This window comes from Podarcis raffonei, chromosome 6, assembly GCF_027172205.1.
Source record: "Podarcis raffonei isolate rPodRaf1 chromosome 6, rPodRaf1.pri, whole genome shotgun sequence".
NCBI classification, from domain to species: domain Eukaryota; kingdom Metazoa; phylum Chordata; class Lepidosauria; order Squamata; family Lacertidae; genus Podarcis; species Podarcis raffonei.
This window is the reverse complement of record NC_070607.1, coordinates 40,790,794-40,806,073: the sequence shown is the minus strand read 5'-3', so window position 1 is coordinate 40,806,073 and position 15,280 is coordinate 40,790,794. Positions and strand designations below refer to the sequence as shown.

The 15,280-nt window shown below is 43.1% G+C and overlaps 1 protein-coding gene across 1 annotated transcript in view; it reads right to left on the bottom strand.

Annotated features, from left to right (window-relative positions):
• The window catches only part of MYSM1 (Myb like, SWIRM and MPN domains 1), a 286,494-nt gene that overhangs the window by 70,592 nt on the left and 200,622 nt on the right, over positions 1 to 15,280 (bottom strand). The gene's annotated exons all lie outside the window — the stretch shown is intronic.

Below are 15,280 nucleotides of genomic sequence, written 5' to 3'. Positions count from 1 at the left end.
GAAGCAGGAGACTCTGGGGAGGAGTGCAGGAACCTCCATCTTTTCCAGGAGCCCTCACACTTAATGTAAACACATTAAGTCATGGTTTGGCTTTGTGTTATGTGCAAGCCAGCTTATAGGAAAAAGCATAATACTCTTGATAATGTGAGAAGTCGATTGCCATTTCACTTGCCTTTCCGCATCTGGATACAGCCTAAATCTCTGCCTGTATTTAAGGTGGAACTAAGCAGTACAAGAAGAGACACCCAAAAATGGTCTGTCTAATTTTTAAGGACAGTGACTTGGAGACAACATTCTGAAAAAGGAACAAAGTACAACATTCAGAGATCTGGGAATCATTTGCAAGGTGCCACTCTTCATTGGTTCTTTAATTCAGCTTTAGGCTGGCCTAAGCTAGCTAAACCAAAGAGAAGGGTAAATGTCTGTGGGGAAAATAATAGCATGGCTCATCTTTCTTCCATTTTAAGACATGTTCGGTTTTTGTTTTCCTTTTCCTAATCCCTTACATTAAGCATGGAGTGTGGGGTGATGTTTGGCCACCCAATCCAGCATAAATGTCCAGGGCACAGGTGTTCAGTTTATTGCCAGTTGTTTTCAGGTAGACATCATCAAAGAAGTCACAAGGCCAGTTCCATGGTTGTAGCCTGCAGGCAATTTACATATAAACTAAACAAGCTATAGCTTAGGGCCCCACTCTCTTGGGGGGGGCAAAAAAAATTAAAGAAAAAAACCACTGGATGTACATTTCCAAAGTATAAGATAAAAAACAAATAAAATAAAACCTACATACAGCAACAGTGTTTTGTGTTGTGTAGGCTCCTATTTATGTACAAATAGCTTTAGATACCTATTAGGTCCATAAATCACCATATAGCATATATTCAACACAAAAAACAGCAACAATTTGTTGTTGACAAAGGACAGCTGGATTCCAACTCCTATTAGACCCTGCCAGCATGGCCAATGGTCAGGGATGATGGGAACTGTCATTGAAGAACATATGGAGGGCCAAAGTTTTCCCATCCTGAATGCAGTCAGTAACACAAACTTCTTGAACGGCTTGAGCAAATGGGATTACCAATTGAGAACCTGCATGGTCAAGGTTAGGATAATGGAAGTAACATGAAAGGCAAAGAAAATGGTGTGCAAAAGAGAGTCCACAGGACTTTTTTGTGCCCTGCAATGCACACCTTTTAAACTTGGTAGTCAATGCCTGTTAAGTGTTGTCTGGAAGCAAATGGTCTCTTCAGTTTGGTTCAACAGGTCTATAATTATTTCTTTGCACTGGCCACGTGTCAGACTTAGGCATAACTGTTAAGCCATTGAATGAAACAAGTTGGGAGAGTCGCATTGATGCTTTGAAACCACTGAGCTATCATCTTGGAAGTATATATGATGCTTTAATAGAGATGCTTGATGACACAAGCCTAAACGGTTTATCTGGAAATACTTCCTGAACTGAAGCTAAGGCCCTTGCTGATGCAGGTTGTAAGTTCAAATTTGTGGTATCCCTTGTTGCATGGTACAACATCCTTCTTGAAGTCAATCTTACAACCAAGCTTCTATAAAACAAGGAAGCTGATTTAAATTAAGCTACAAGCCAATTGCAAGTAACCAAGAATTGCCTTGTGGGCTGCAGGTGTGATGATGGATGCTACTGAGCAAGTTTTGGTAGATGCTCCTGTTCAAACCTCCAGTCAATCATGAAGCTTACTAGGTGACCTTTGTCCTGTTACTGTCAGATAGGCCTACCTTGCAGGGTCGCAGTGAGGATAAAATGAAGAGGGAAAGAAGCATGTGTATCTCATTGCTCATAAGATTTTGATAGTCTTATTAAAAATAATAAACAATGTTAACCTTGTATGTTGGCTTAGATTGGCAGCCACTGAGCTCTAGGGCTGGAAATGGTGATTTGTAGGTTATTAATCAACGAAGAGACTGAGCCCCATATTTGCTATTTACTGTTGCCCCACAGAGCTGTATACAGATTTCAGCCCTCTCCTCTAGCCTTCGGGGAGAAACACACACACACACACACAATTTCTGGGAACCAGATGTTGTCAGGGCCTGCTTTTGTGCTCCTTGTTGTAATGTTGTTGTGTCTGGGAGCAGCAGTGTCGGCAGGTTCATGCTGGAAACTGAATTGTTGCCATGCTCCATTATTTGGCTAGAGGCTGTTGTGTCTCTAGACAAACCAGTTTTGCAGGGTTTTTAAGCTGTATGCTGGAGAATCTAAAATTGCCCCCATAAACACGGCTGGCGCTGCAGTTTTGGTTGGAGTGACAGTAGCAGACACTTATTGGAATAATGCCCATGACTAGTAAAGCAAGAGCAAGGTTTGCAGCACCTTACAAGCACCTTTACTATGACATAAACTTTCATGGTCTAGTGTCCACTTTGTCTGAATGAGGCAGGAAGTGTAATCCTCGGTTGTTGGTGTATATAGACCGTGGTGTGTGTGCGTGGGTGTGGAAGCAGTGCGATCAGGGGGAAATGAAATGTAAAAAAGTACGGATGGTGACAATTCAATTAGGACTAGAATGCGTGCAAAATAAGCATAGCAACCCTTTCCTAAAGAAGCGAAAGGTGATAAAAACAATCAACTTATTAATGCGGAGTTAAAATAACAACGGCGGTGGAACACTGTATGCTTTCTTTGCATACATTCCTTCTATACATTGGGATTGTCACATTTCATTTTCCTCTGACCTCGTTGCTCGGTACTTGCAGCTGAGGGTGTCACTCCATGCCTCTGATGAAGAGAGCAACAAATTCGTTGTTACTGTTTTCCCTGCAACACAGACGACTCTTCTGAAAAACATGACCAGAGCATAAGAAGAACCCAGCTGGATGAAGCCAAAGACCCATCTAGCCCTAAGGTCCCGTTTGCACATCGGCCAGCCACATGCCTATGAGAAAGATGCAAGCAGAACCTCAGTGCAACAGACATGATCAGAAAACGGTATTTGGAGGCTTACTGCCTCCAGTAGTGGAGGTATGGCATAGCCATAGTGGCTAGTATCTCCTCACAGTCTTATCCTCCATGAACTTGTCTTTTAAAGCCATCCAAGTTGGTAGCCATCACTACCTCTACTTGGTGAGGACCGACAATATCCCATTCCCCCTGCAATGTCCAGAGTAATTTATAGGAGCCAACTCCAAGGGGGCAAGGGGTCTTCAGCAGCCCCCCCTAAAATATTTGAAGGGGCATTGCCATTCAACTGGTGTGCATGTATTGTGTCATGTGATCAATTATGGGGGGGGGCTTACCTGCTCCCCATATTTTATTCAAGTTGGCACCCCTGTATCTGATACATTTTTAAATAAATAAATATTCACCCAGGTATTCATTTTTAAAAGAAAAGGGAGTAGGAAACCATGCAAACCGTCCCTTGGATGTGAAATTGATGACGAAGGAGTTGCTTGCTAGCCAGGCTTGTCAGTTACCCCAGGCCAATAGTGCCTGTTATTGGGAGGGGGAGAGGGAATCCAGAGGAGCCAGGGTCCTTCTCCCACATCAGCAGTTCTCTCCTCTGCATCCCCCATGATGTTTGAATAACTTGCATCCTGCCAGTGCCACTACAGCAGTCTGGGCAACAGTCTCTTCTATTCCCCCACAGAAATAACTGTCTGCAGTACAAGCCCCGAGGTCCCAGCTTCCTGGGCCACCACCCATTCCCTACCGAATTGCTGCGGCATCACCAGGCTTGTGATCATCTTCATCCCTCCTGCCTACCACCTGCTCTGCCCTTTCATTGTTTATTCAGCATCTTGGCTAGCAGCAGCAGCATTCTGTCAATGTGTTAGCTAAACAAAAGCCCTTCTCAAGACTTTGGTGCTGTGTCAATAAATCGGGTGTTGCATTCAGAGGTGCCACAGATTGAAGTTTAGAAGAGAAGAGGCTCCCTCCAAAGACGAGGGTGTGTGAGTAAGCGTGCCGGGCTTAACAGCTTTTCCTTCTCCCCAGTGGTGATTGCAACAGGATTGCAACAGCCCAGCCTAGCTGAGCCACTGCACGTAGTACGGATGTGTCTGCAGTGCTAACTTCGAGAGAAGACACGAGGCAGGGATTCTCACAATGGTTTCCTGAGCTCTGATAGCTGCCTGGTTTTCACTGGAAGAATTCCTTCCCCTGCTCATTGTACTCTTAAGGCTTTGTGGAGTTTGCTCAAGTTCGAGAAAGAGGACAACCTACCTGAGTGGTTTATCACAAGCAGCCCTGGCTTGAAGGTGTGCTTGTCACTTCCTTATTTAGTTTGCATTTCCTGCCTCTGCCGTGCATGGTAAAATTCAACATAATAATTTTAAAATATTTCTCCCAATATTGGTTCCACAAGACTGTTGCTGAGTCACAAGAGTGATTCAAAGGCACCTGAATCCCAATGTATGTCTGCTCAGAAATAAATCCCATGCTGTTCAGTGCGGCTTACTCCCAGGTAAGTGTGTATAAGGCATCAAATACACTCGGCAGCCTGGGACACCTTTCCCAGCCCCAGTAGCTAAGGGCCATGACAGAGAGCAATCTCCAACAAAGTCTTGTTTACTGGGTGGAACTCAGTTATTGGCATCTCTCCCCCCCCCCAATTAGTTCAATTTCCCTTTTCTGATAGCTACTTGGTAAATTTTATCTCGGTTACAGAGGTTGGAAGCTACCTTATACTGAATTGCAGGGGCAGCCCTAGACATTTTGCTGCTCAACTTCCTCCTAAATTCAATAGTGACGGAGACAGACACAACTCGCCAGGGAGGGCATGCCACAAATGGGGAACCACCACTGAAAAGGCCCTGTCAAGAGTCAATGACAACCAAAAATAGAAGCCACCTAATTTTGACAACACAGGAAGTGTTTCAGGCAGCAGTTGTGGGGAAGTGAAATTGAAGATGCTGGGGTGTCAGGGTTTCTAGAAGGATGCTTTGAGTGCAATGAGCTTCCCAATATAATCGCTGCAAATTCATTTTAATGTGACTATATATTCATGAGTAAAACTCTAATGTGATGGCATCATAACTGGCATGTCTACATTCACTCATCTTTTTGGATTGATCTCATTTCCTTGCTGCTTAACGGAAGCAGAAGCAAAACTCTGACCTACTGTCTTTTTTCATCCTAACCCACCTCAAGGACCATGTTTGGTATGAGTGAACACTGTCCTCTGGGTGGACAGCTTATGGCAATGGCCCAGTTAATATGTCCCAAGTGGAGTAGTCACATACCACCCCACCCCCTGCCTCTGGCCTTGTGTGGAGCAGTTCCACAGTCACAGAACATATGAGCCAATAGAACCATGCCACAGTTAATATCCACATCACAAGGAATACCCTAATGTTAGAAGAAGAAAGGAGGAAGGCATTGGTGAAACTCAACATGAGTTCCATCATGATACTCATTTGCATTAAGTCAATAGGTGAGGGACACGTTCTGGGTCACCGCCTCAAAGGGTGTGCACTTAAGATAACACAGTCAGATTCCAAGATATCTACATGGTCTATTGGTTGCGTAGCATGAAGATAAGATGCACATTTGTGCTACATATATGGTAGTGCTTTCCGTTTGAGAAATGGTTTTGTGGATTCACCTTTGACCACCATTACCAGTGTGTCATGCCTTCAGCTCTGTTTGCTTTTGAAAACTTCATTTATACTGCCCTGACCTATTTTAGATAATTGGGCTCTTGGAAAGGCTTAAAAGAAATAGCAAGGCAAAGTTCCATGCATTTTACCAGAATGTAGAGCATGACCTCTCCCCACCACTGTAATCCAGAACAAAACTCTTGAGGTTGCACAAGGTCAACTAAAACCCAGCAAAAGGAAATGCTTATTAGACACTTGCATGGTTTCATCTGTGGAACTGCCCTAGGATTTACGGTATTCTGCCCACCTAACATATATGGTTATAATCCATGACTGCCGAAAATGCAGTCTTCATTTCCAGAGATAGGCTATCTTTGACTGTTGCTTCCTAGAATTCCTCCATCTCATCCTCATTGTTGATAGAAAGCTAACATTGAGCAAGAACCGGTCTGACTCAACACAGCAGTCCTTGTCTTCTTGAACAGCTTCCTTCCTCCTATAAGATCATAATGGTAGTTTGAGGATCCACACTGAAGTTCATTCTTACAACCCAGCCAATTAAATGAGGTGGTTGTCCTAACGAAAGGCATAGTTTGAACTAATTAACACTTAGAAAAATGTACTTCCCAAGGACAAGCAGTTGTGAGCAGTTGCCTCCCTTCGTTTTTCCACTACATTATTTTATCATCCCAATCTACATACACAGGACACACACACACACTCCAAAGCCTTAGTTTTCTCTAAAGCTAGAATCCCAAAAGTTGGCTCAAAAACCTTTCCAAGCAAGTGAGAGGAAGCTGGGGGGTGGGAATGAGGCTGTTTGTGAAATGGCAGATTCTCTGTCACTTCCAGGTACAAAACAGCAGCAGACAAATCTGGCAAGACAGAAATCAGTCACCCACAGATTGGATTTCTCCCAAGAGCTGCCTGTTGCTTCCTGCTGGTTGTATGAGGAGGAAACGAATGAATATTGTGTTGGAGATGTTATTGTAGTGCCAAGAGAAGCTTAGGAAATCTTGGTACGAAGCAGAAAACGTCAGTATTATTGGCAGAGGCCAACAAAACATTTCTTTGCGTGTTCTTCCTTTTCATGGTACCATCGTAGTGGAATGTAACACCTCAAAGGTGCAAGCTTTTCTGGGAGTGAAGTTAGTTAAAAATGTAAGGCAGTCAAGATTATAGTTTTTTATTCTCCTTTCACACCTTGGGGGGGGGGGGAGACTGTTTGGACTCAACACGTAGCACCTGTTCCAAATCAGTCAGTAAAGATTCAGTTTCAACTTACCTTTTTGTCTTTTTTTTTAATTAAACCTGGTGAGAATTGTAGGTGACAATTTAGTTTTAGCAAATTAAAAATGCTGACCAGAATCGGCAACTGCTGATACCAACTGCTCAAGGGACATGATCAGGTGCATTGCCTCTCTCACGCCTCACAATTATATCCTGAACAGTAGTGAGGACTACTTGGCAGGCTAGGCAAACACACAAAGCAATATATCCACTGGAATTTTGCACACTGCTTCCAGTGAAAGAGCAGTGACGAGGTGGCACTAGAGGTCTCCATTCTGGGAGCACTGCCTGACCCCACCATCACACATGCTAGCATATCTCCACAATCATTGGGACCCCATGTTTCTGAAACGTCTTCTCTAGTATTATGCTATAATACACAGGCCTCTGGATTGCTGCCAACCATCACTACACTTTCGGTGGGTGAGGGACTATCCTTTGCAATCTCACAAATTAAGTTTTTAAACAACAGATCAGTGCTGCTCGTTGCAATTCAACATTTCACAAATCAAAAGAGATGCAGACAACATTCTGGAGAAAACAATAAATGACACAAACAATATAATAAGCCATTATATTCTCTGCTTAGACAATCCAACAATATCTGATTATTATTTACAGAACTGTGTTAAAAATCTGGGCTCTTTGGGATAATAGATGAGTTGGGTCACTTCAATGTATAAAATAGTTTGCAATATTCAGCATTTATAATTTGTTTCCTTTCCATTTTTATTTCTGGAAGTCAAAAGGAAATTGGTGAAATAACTAACTGATATTAAGAACAGTTTGTCTCTTTGCTGCTTCAGATTCTTAAATCTGCAGCCTCTAAGTTTTTGTTTTGTTTTTTGTTATCACTGTAATCATTGTAATCTAAAATACTAAGAGGCGTAGTTTCATTTCTTCACTGCAGGATTAGTATGCACACAGAGGGACTAACCTGTTGTGGATTTTCTAAACTAGAACCACTTTTGCATTTAGAGAACAATAAATTAAGTATACAATAGCCTGATCCCAGAATCACTGAAGGGCTCTCTCGTCCAATCTAAGCCTGCCCAGTCACACTGATTGTTGCTCCATGTTTTCCTGACCACACAGGAAACAGCCTTCTCAGAATTTGGAATTCTTTCCCCTGGGAAGCCTATTTGTCGTCTTCCTGCTGTTCTGATGTAAAGGATGTTTGAAAATCATTCTTCCAAATGACACTTGGAAGCATAGTACTGGCTGCCACTGTATTTGCAGTGTCTGCTGCTGCTCATTGCTTTAAATAATTTTACTGCTTTTTTATGCTTTTTAGGTTTGTGTTAGCATTTGTTTTGGCTTTGTACCAGGTGGAATAGAAATGCTAATTATTAACAGCAACTACTACAATACAAAACACTGAAAAATATGGATGATTGCATGGTAATGAACTCTGATCCACAATACCAAGGTAGAATTGTGGCCTGTTTCTCCAAGGGTTGTTTCCAAATCAGAAAAAGTAACATTGATTAGTAAGTTTTGCTTGGTTTCTTGCAGTTGTGATAATGAAGTTAATCTCCGTTACGGGGTAGCATACCCTCCTGCATGTTGGATTCCAAAACTGGGGTGCATGTCTTCCTGTCTGAGCTCCCACACGAGTCATATGACCCACACAAGACCACAGAGCCCAAAAGACATGCTTTTTAGGGCAGTGCTCTCACGGCACCCCAAAACTCACATTTTTGGGGCAGTGTGTGAGATTGCGCCCCCCCAAGTGTTTTTTCTTGGGCGAGATCTCGGCGCAAAATTGCACAAGATCATGGTGCCCAAAATGGCTGCCATGCTCTCACAGGAAATAATGGGATGTGCCATGGTTTTCCGGGACACTTGTGGGGTATGGGGTAATAGGCAGGCTGTTTATGTATCAGGCCTGTCTTCCCACAGGCAGAATTGAAGTAGAAAGCTAGAAACAATGGTAGCCCATGGTGCTAAGAGCTGGAGTCAGGATCCATTTGGAACCTGAGGAACAGGTGAGGGAGTAGGGGAGTCTGGGCTGAGAAAGGTAGTTTAAGCAGCACAGCCATCCCGACTTGCTTGCCTACGTCACCAAAAGTATATATTTTTAAAATGCGCAGTACTGGAACACAGGAAACTGCCTTATATTGAGTTGGACCATCTTTTCCTGCTTCTAGTTCACTACTGCCTGCACTGATTAGCAGTAGCTCTCCAGGGTTTCAAACAGAAGTATTTTCCAGCCCTATCTAGGGATGCCAGAGATTGAATCAGGGACCTTTTGCCTACAAAGCTCGTGTTGAACCGCTACAAAGCTGTGGCCCTTCCCTGACTGGAATTTGATCTATCCTACACAGAGCTATACATGGGTGCCAGCCAATCAGGAGTCAAAAAGGAACTGAGTCATAAGGATGACCCAGATAAATTTGCGTAGAACTTTGAACGCTTGAAATGAGCCATACGAATGCTGAGTATGATGGTCTTCCTACTTGCCAGGCTTTCTACAGTAGCTGTCAGTAAGGCCTTCAAGTCTAGAAAATTCCAGATGAAAGTCCCACAGGGGCCCATAATCTGGACTGAGGCTATCACAGGCCCGAAGTCTCACCAACTCATTGTTGAGAAGTGGAAGTCCCGCTCCAAGAGAGCAGAAGGGGATGTCCCACAGTGCACAACACACAGCTACAGTTACCTTGCTGAAGCCCTTTCCACTGACCCTACACTGCCAACAACCTGGCGATTTGACCACAAGGCTCCCATGAGCCAGCTGTGAGTCTTGACCCACCATTTGGGGATCGCTGACACATGCAACGTTCAGAAACGAGAGAGTTTCACTGAAAGCTGTACCCTGGAAATGAACTCCACTAATCAACTGTTCATGATTCCAACAGATGTTTCTGTTTATCAGACAATTGGATCCTCATGTTCAACCCCTGTGTTCTCTCCCCCCCCTTCCTCTTTTAAGACAAGAAGCAAATGCCACTACACATCTGAAGCTTCAGGAACTTGCCATATGATACGAGGAACAAATTGCTAAGCCAATCAGTAATGCTAAGGTTTGAAGTGGTGGTCCATCAAAGCTGCAGCAGGGGGGAAAAAGGAGTGCTCGGGATGGAGGGTGTGTGTGTGTGTGCTGTACTACATCTCTGTGGTTTTGTTCATAGTGTGTCTGGAATTTTGAAACATCAAATGGACTGTGAGTAAACTTTCTTTTTCCTCTTTCAGAAGTATTGTTTTAGGATGCAGAGATAATGTTCTGTGATTATTATTATTATTCTAAAAAACGGAAATGAGTCTTGGTTTGGTCAAAACCACAACTACAAAAGGAGGTTATTGTTTCTCATGATCCTCTACAATCTCACATCTCATGAGAAAGTACTCACTTGGGTGACCAGAACACCAAGAAATATTGAAGCAAAACTTTTGCTCTGTTTGTTTGCAGAGACCTCGTAAAAATCGGGGCTTTCTTCTATTTAGGAATGACTAATCAGTGTGCAGGATCAACTTCTGTCACATCACTCCGAAGAGGAGCGAAATGTCTGATGGCTCAAAAGGATGTGGTTTAACCGCATGCCACCAAAACCAAAGACGAGGAGCGAAGACTAAACACCTGTTGGGCCCAACACAACAAAGTGATTCAGTTCTGCAGGCACTGGAGACAGAATTTCCTTGGAAATATAATCCTTGGAAATAAGTTAGCTCTTGCACAAACAGCTTTCAGTGACTAATGGCAAAGGTACTCCACTCTCTGCCCCCGCTTTCACTTCTGATCCGTCATCAATTGTTTCCTGAGTTTATCTTGGCGGAGTAGCTCAGTTCAGGAACGTATTACTATTCACAGTGCACAACTGAACAACTTAAAGGTAGGGTTCCCCACCTAGCACTGAGTTGTAATAACTGGCAGCACCTTCAGACCATCGGGGCCTGTCCTAATAGGTTTTTGATGCCTAAGGCAGAAAATCTGAATAGAGACCTCAGGCCGTGATTTATTTATTTATCCCAATTTATATGCTGCTTGATTAAAAAGCATACTACAAGCTCCAAGCAGTTTGCATAAAATAATATAAAAATAGTCATCAGAAAAGACCGTTAAAACCTTACTGAGAAAAGAAGACATAATAAAATTATCAAAATATAGATACGATTAACAAATATATAACAAATATATATATTACAAATATATATATTTCATATCTGGGTAGGCTTGCCTAAACAGAAAGGTTTTTAGCAGTCAATAGACATAGTACAAAAAAAGGTACCTGCCTGGTTTTAATAGGCAGTGATGCATACCTTCTCTTGTGTGACAAAAGACAGCATTAAAGTCATTTGTTTTATTGCAAGCTCACTTTTTAGAAGACCTAAGTACAGGAACAAAAAAATAATACATGTTTTGTCAAGCGAGAAGCAAGAGAAAACACATATAAATTTTTAAGTTTTGCTTGCCTGGGGTGGCACTTGCCCCCTACCCATCCCTGGCATGTCAACTCTCCAGCAGAGAAGCAGAATACCTGAACATCAGCCAGTGACATTGGAAATGCATAGCTCCAAGCCAAGGCCTTCTTGCTAGCACTCAGATGAGGGACAGGGCTCAGGCTCTGAGCAGGCCTGCTTTTTTCTTTTCTTTTTCAGGCACATCAAAGCTCAGGCCAGAGTCAAAGCAGCACCTGTCTTCCTTGGGAGTTATCCTAGGTCCTGAAGGACCTGCCCTTGCTTTCTGGAGCCTGTACTAGCTAATTGTTGTTGTGTGACTTCCAGCTCAGTCCCCTGTGGGATGGCAGTCTGGTTGAAACAGGATACATGGTGCATGTGAATTCTCCCTTGGTATGCCAGCCACGCTAATATAATAGCTTTGCTCCTGATATGCTAAGAGGCTCCTGAATCCTTGTGACAAGGCAAGGCTATGCTCTTTTAGCTGATTTCTCTTTTTTGGGATAAGATATACTACAGGATATTCTAAAGAAACAGTCAAATCAAATGGTTCTTTAAAACCAACAGCCGTAGCATTTCCCTAAAGGATAAAAGAGAGGGGGCCATCCAGATGATATAAGGGGCCACTAACCTGTTTTTCCAGAAGCAAGGCCCATTGTGTTCAGTGGGATCTACTTCCATGGAAGTGTGCATGATTCTAGCTAAGGTCCCGTACCCCATGAAAAACATTTTCATTTACCCAGTCATATTTTTTTTTACTGAATGATATTCCCAACAACCTGAAATTATTAGCTGTGGGGCAGATGTGATTGTTTTTAGATGTTCTTAATTGTTCTTAAATGTTTTAAATACGGTAAGTTTTTATTTTATCTTCAGTTGTATTGTTTTACTACTCTGATGCCTTGCCTGGGCTCCTTTGGGAGGAAAGGCAGGAGAGACACTTAATTGAAGAAATAAAATAAACAAAAGTTGAAACAATTCACTTTCTTTCTTTCTTTTTTTAATTTTACATTTTTATTGGAATTTTATTTACAACATAACACACCTCCCCCACCCTCCAATACACATTAAACATGAACATAACATACAGTGAACATAACATACAACAATACAAACAACCAAATGAAAGACTTCCTTTATCCTGTATCTGGCCTCCTTATTTACTTCCTATAAACTGTGTCCTTTATGAATAATAATTAAGATTTTTCAAATTATAACTTAAATATCCACAAAGTCTCCTGCAGACATTAATTGAAACAAGTCCAGGTATGTATTTTAGGGCGCTGTTTTGTGAAGCATTCTCTGCATTTTCCCCATGCTTTTTGAAACTCTTGTCTAGTGTGATCTCTAATTGCCTCTGTTAATCTAGCCAGTTCAATATACTCTTAACATTTTATCTTGCCATTCCTTTTTGAAACAATTCGCTTTCTACTGTCTCTCCGACTGCTGTTTGAAATATTTGGGTTGGGAAATGCTGCTCTTGTTCCTCTACTAGAGAAAGCCCCAAGAGCCGGGTGACTTATACTTGGTGCTGTGGAGATCGAAGGCATCTTTTGTGACTCATGCTGAACTGTCAAGATCATCCAGCAGCAGCCTCTGTTTAGTGGGCCAGGCATCCACTCACTGCTGAACGTGTGCCAGCAGTTGGCATGAGGACTGGGAGCCCTGAGAGGCTGTTTCATTGCTCAGGCCACTGGCACTTCCTTTTGGTGGTTGCCTTCCTGCCGGAAGGCTTGGTTCTTCGGCTGTGTTTTACTTTTTCTTTTGCACATTTGGATCCTGCAAGTTTGATTCAGACTTTTCTGTTTCCTGTTCAATTTATGGCTCTGTTTTTGCTGATGATTAGGCCCCAGAACCAGCTGTTCTGCTGATGAAGATGTCCTCAATTAATTCTAGCCTGTCTGGTTTTCCAGGAAGTCCGTTTGTCTCCCCCAGCCCCCTTCTCTTGTCATCCCTGACTGAAATTTATCAGAGCCGCAGCAGGCAGGAAATTTGCTTCTTTTACAAAAACATACTCCTCTGCTTCTTATTTTTATTGTTTTAATATTTTCCAGTGGTGGGGCTGGGAGACAAAACCTGCTTCCTCTTTAGAAAGCTCGGTTAACCTCTGAAGTGCTTGTTTCATTCATCACGGGTTGCTGCAGCTCCTGGTCACTTGCAGTGGAATTTGTTTCCAGAGTAATCTGAAATTTGTGTTAGTGTTCAAACACACACACACGGCGTGATCCTTCAAAGGCTTCCGCTGCCTCCAACTTCATGAAGTTCCCTTTGTTTTGAAGTCAGATTGCTGTACACATCCTTATAGAGTGAGGGGCCTAAAACCCAATCTTTCGGTGTTCAGGGAATAAAGGTGGGTTTATCAGTTCCAGATATGTGTCCTGGGAGGTAGGCAGGGGCGATTAAAACTGGAATAAGACAGTAGTACCTCGGGTTAAGAACTTAATTCGTTCTGGAGGTCCGTTCTTAACCTGAAACTGTTCTTAACCTGAGGTACCACTTTAGCTAATGGGGCCTCCTGCTACCGCCACACCACCGCCACACGATTTCTGTTCTCATCCTGAAGCAAAGTTCTTAACCTGAGGTACTATTTCTGGGTTAGTGGAGTCTGTAACCTGAAGCGTCTGTAACCCGAGGTACCACTGTACTTCCGTGACAAACAGAAAATTGAAATTTGCTACAGATGTGCTCTAAGTGGGGAAAAGGCTGTCACTCAGCATGTAGACCATCTGCTTTTCATGCAGAAGGTCCTGGTTTCACTCCCTGGCATTTCTAGGGAGGGCTGGGAGAGAACTCTGCCTGGATACCTCCTCTGTATCATTCTCATTTCAGTATACGTGCTGTCAACGCGAGCATGATACCTCCTGCCTGTCATTATAATACAACTCCGTTCCCATGTTCCTAAGGTACACTGAATGTCAGAAAGTCAGATATTATTTTTGTTGGCATCTTTCTGTCTCGAGAGACAATGGAGTGCACTTCTAGGGGTGAAGTCAAACCACTGTGTTAGCAGTACGGAAGTGACCTGCCTTGGGCACAAGCCTCCTTATGGTCTCACTGATGTGGTCTAAAGGAAAGCAGAACAATACTTTTGGCACTATCTTGGCTGCAGGAATTGCTGGAAGGAGGCATACAAGGCATCATTGAGCCATCTTAAGGAGTCCATATTTGTGTAGGGTTTACTCCTTGGCCTTTTCTTCTCCCAAAGATATCCCGCAAGGCAGCAGAGGTTTAGGATCAGAGTTTTCCTTCTCCTAGATGGGTCTCATCAACCTGGGAAGGTAACCTATCTGCCCCTCACTTCCTTCTAAAGCACATGAAGAAACCACCTTCTTGACCATTAGACCCACTATTGGTCTCATCCAGTCAATCCACTGGAAGCTGTGTCTGTATGCAGGGGAAGTCCCAAACTAACTGAGGGCTTGAGATCCATCAGCTACCCTCACCTGGTTCAGCCAGCCAATCGAAGCTGTTCCTGGGGTGTGGCTGCTGTGTGGACAGCTTCTAGGAGCCACAGATTAGAGCTGAGTGGGGTGGGGACCAGTTGGGGGAGGGGGGAGGGGACCTCATCCATTTGTCCTCTGGCACACTGCCAGTTCCTTCGTTACCCTAATGACCCATACTTAGGAGGCCATTACCAAGAAGCTGTCCTGGCTATTCCAGCAATTGAATCCTTGCTGAATGCAGGAATTACAAAGGACTCAAACCACACACAAACCCGCAAACTTACAACAATATAGAGGGCAAGGTTAGCATCAACATTAGAGGAATGGACATTTAAGGATCACTTATATGCAAATAGATTTTGTTATGTGACCGGCCATGACAATGGTGTACAGGAGCCACTTTTACTGAGATTCAATCCCATATGACTGGAGCTTATCTGTGTATGACATAGCCATATGTAGGGGCTGACTTTGGTAATATAGTGCCCTGAGTGAGGACAAAATTGCCCCCCCAATCTTATTTTCACAATAATTCCTTTTGGTACAGTTGCTTTTTATGCACTTTCTCAATAGGTACCTCT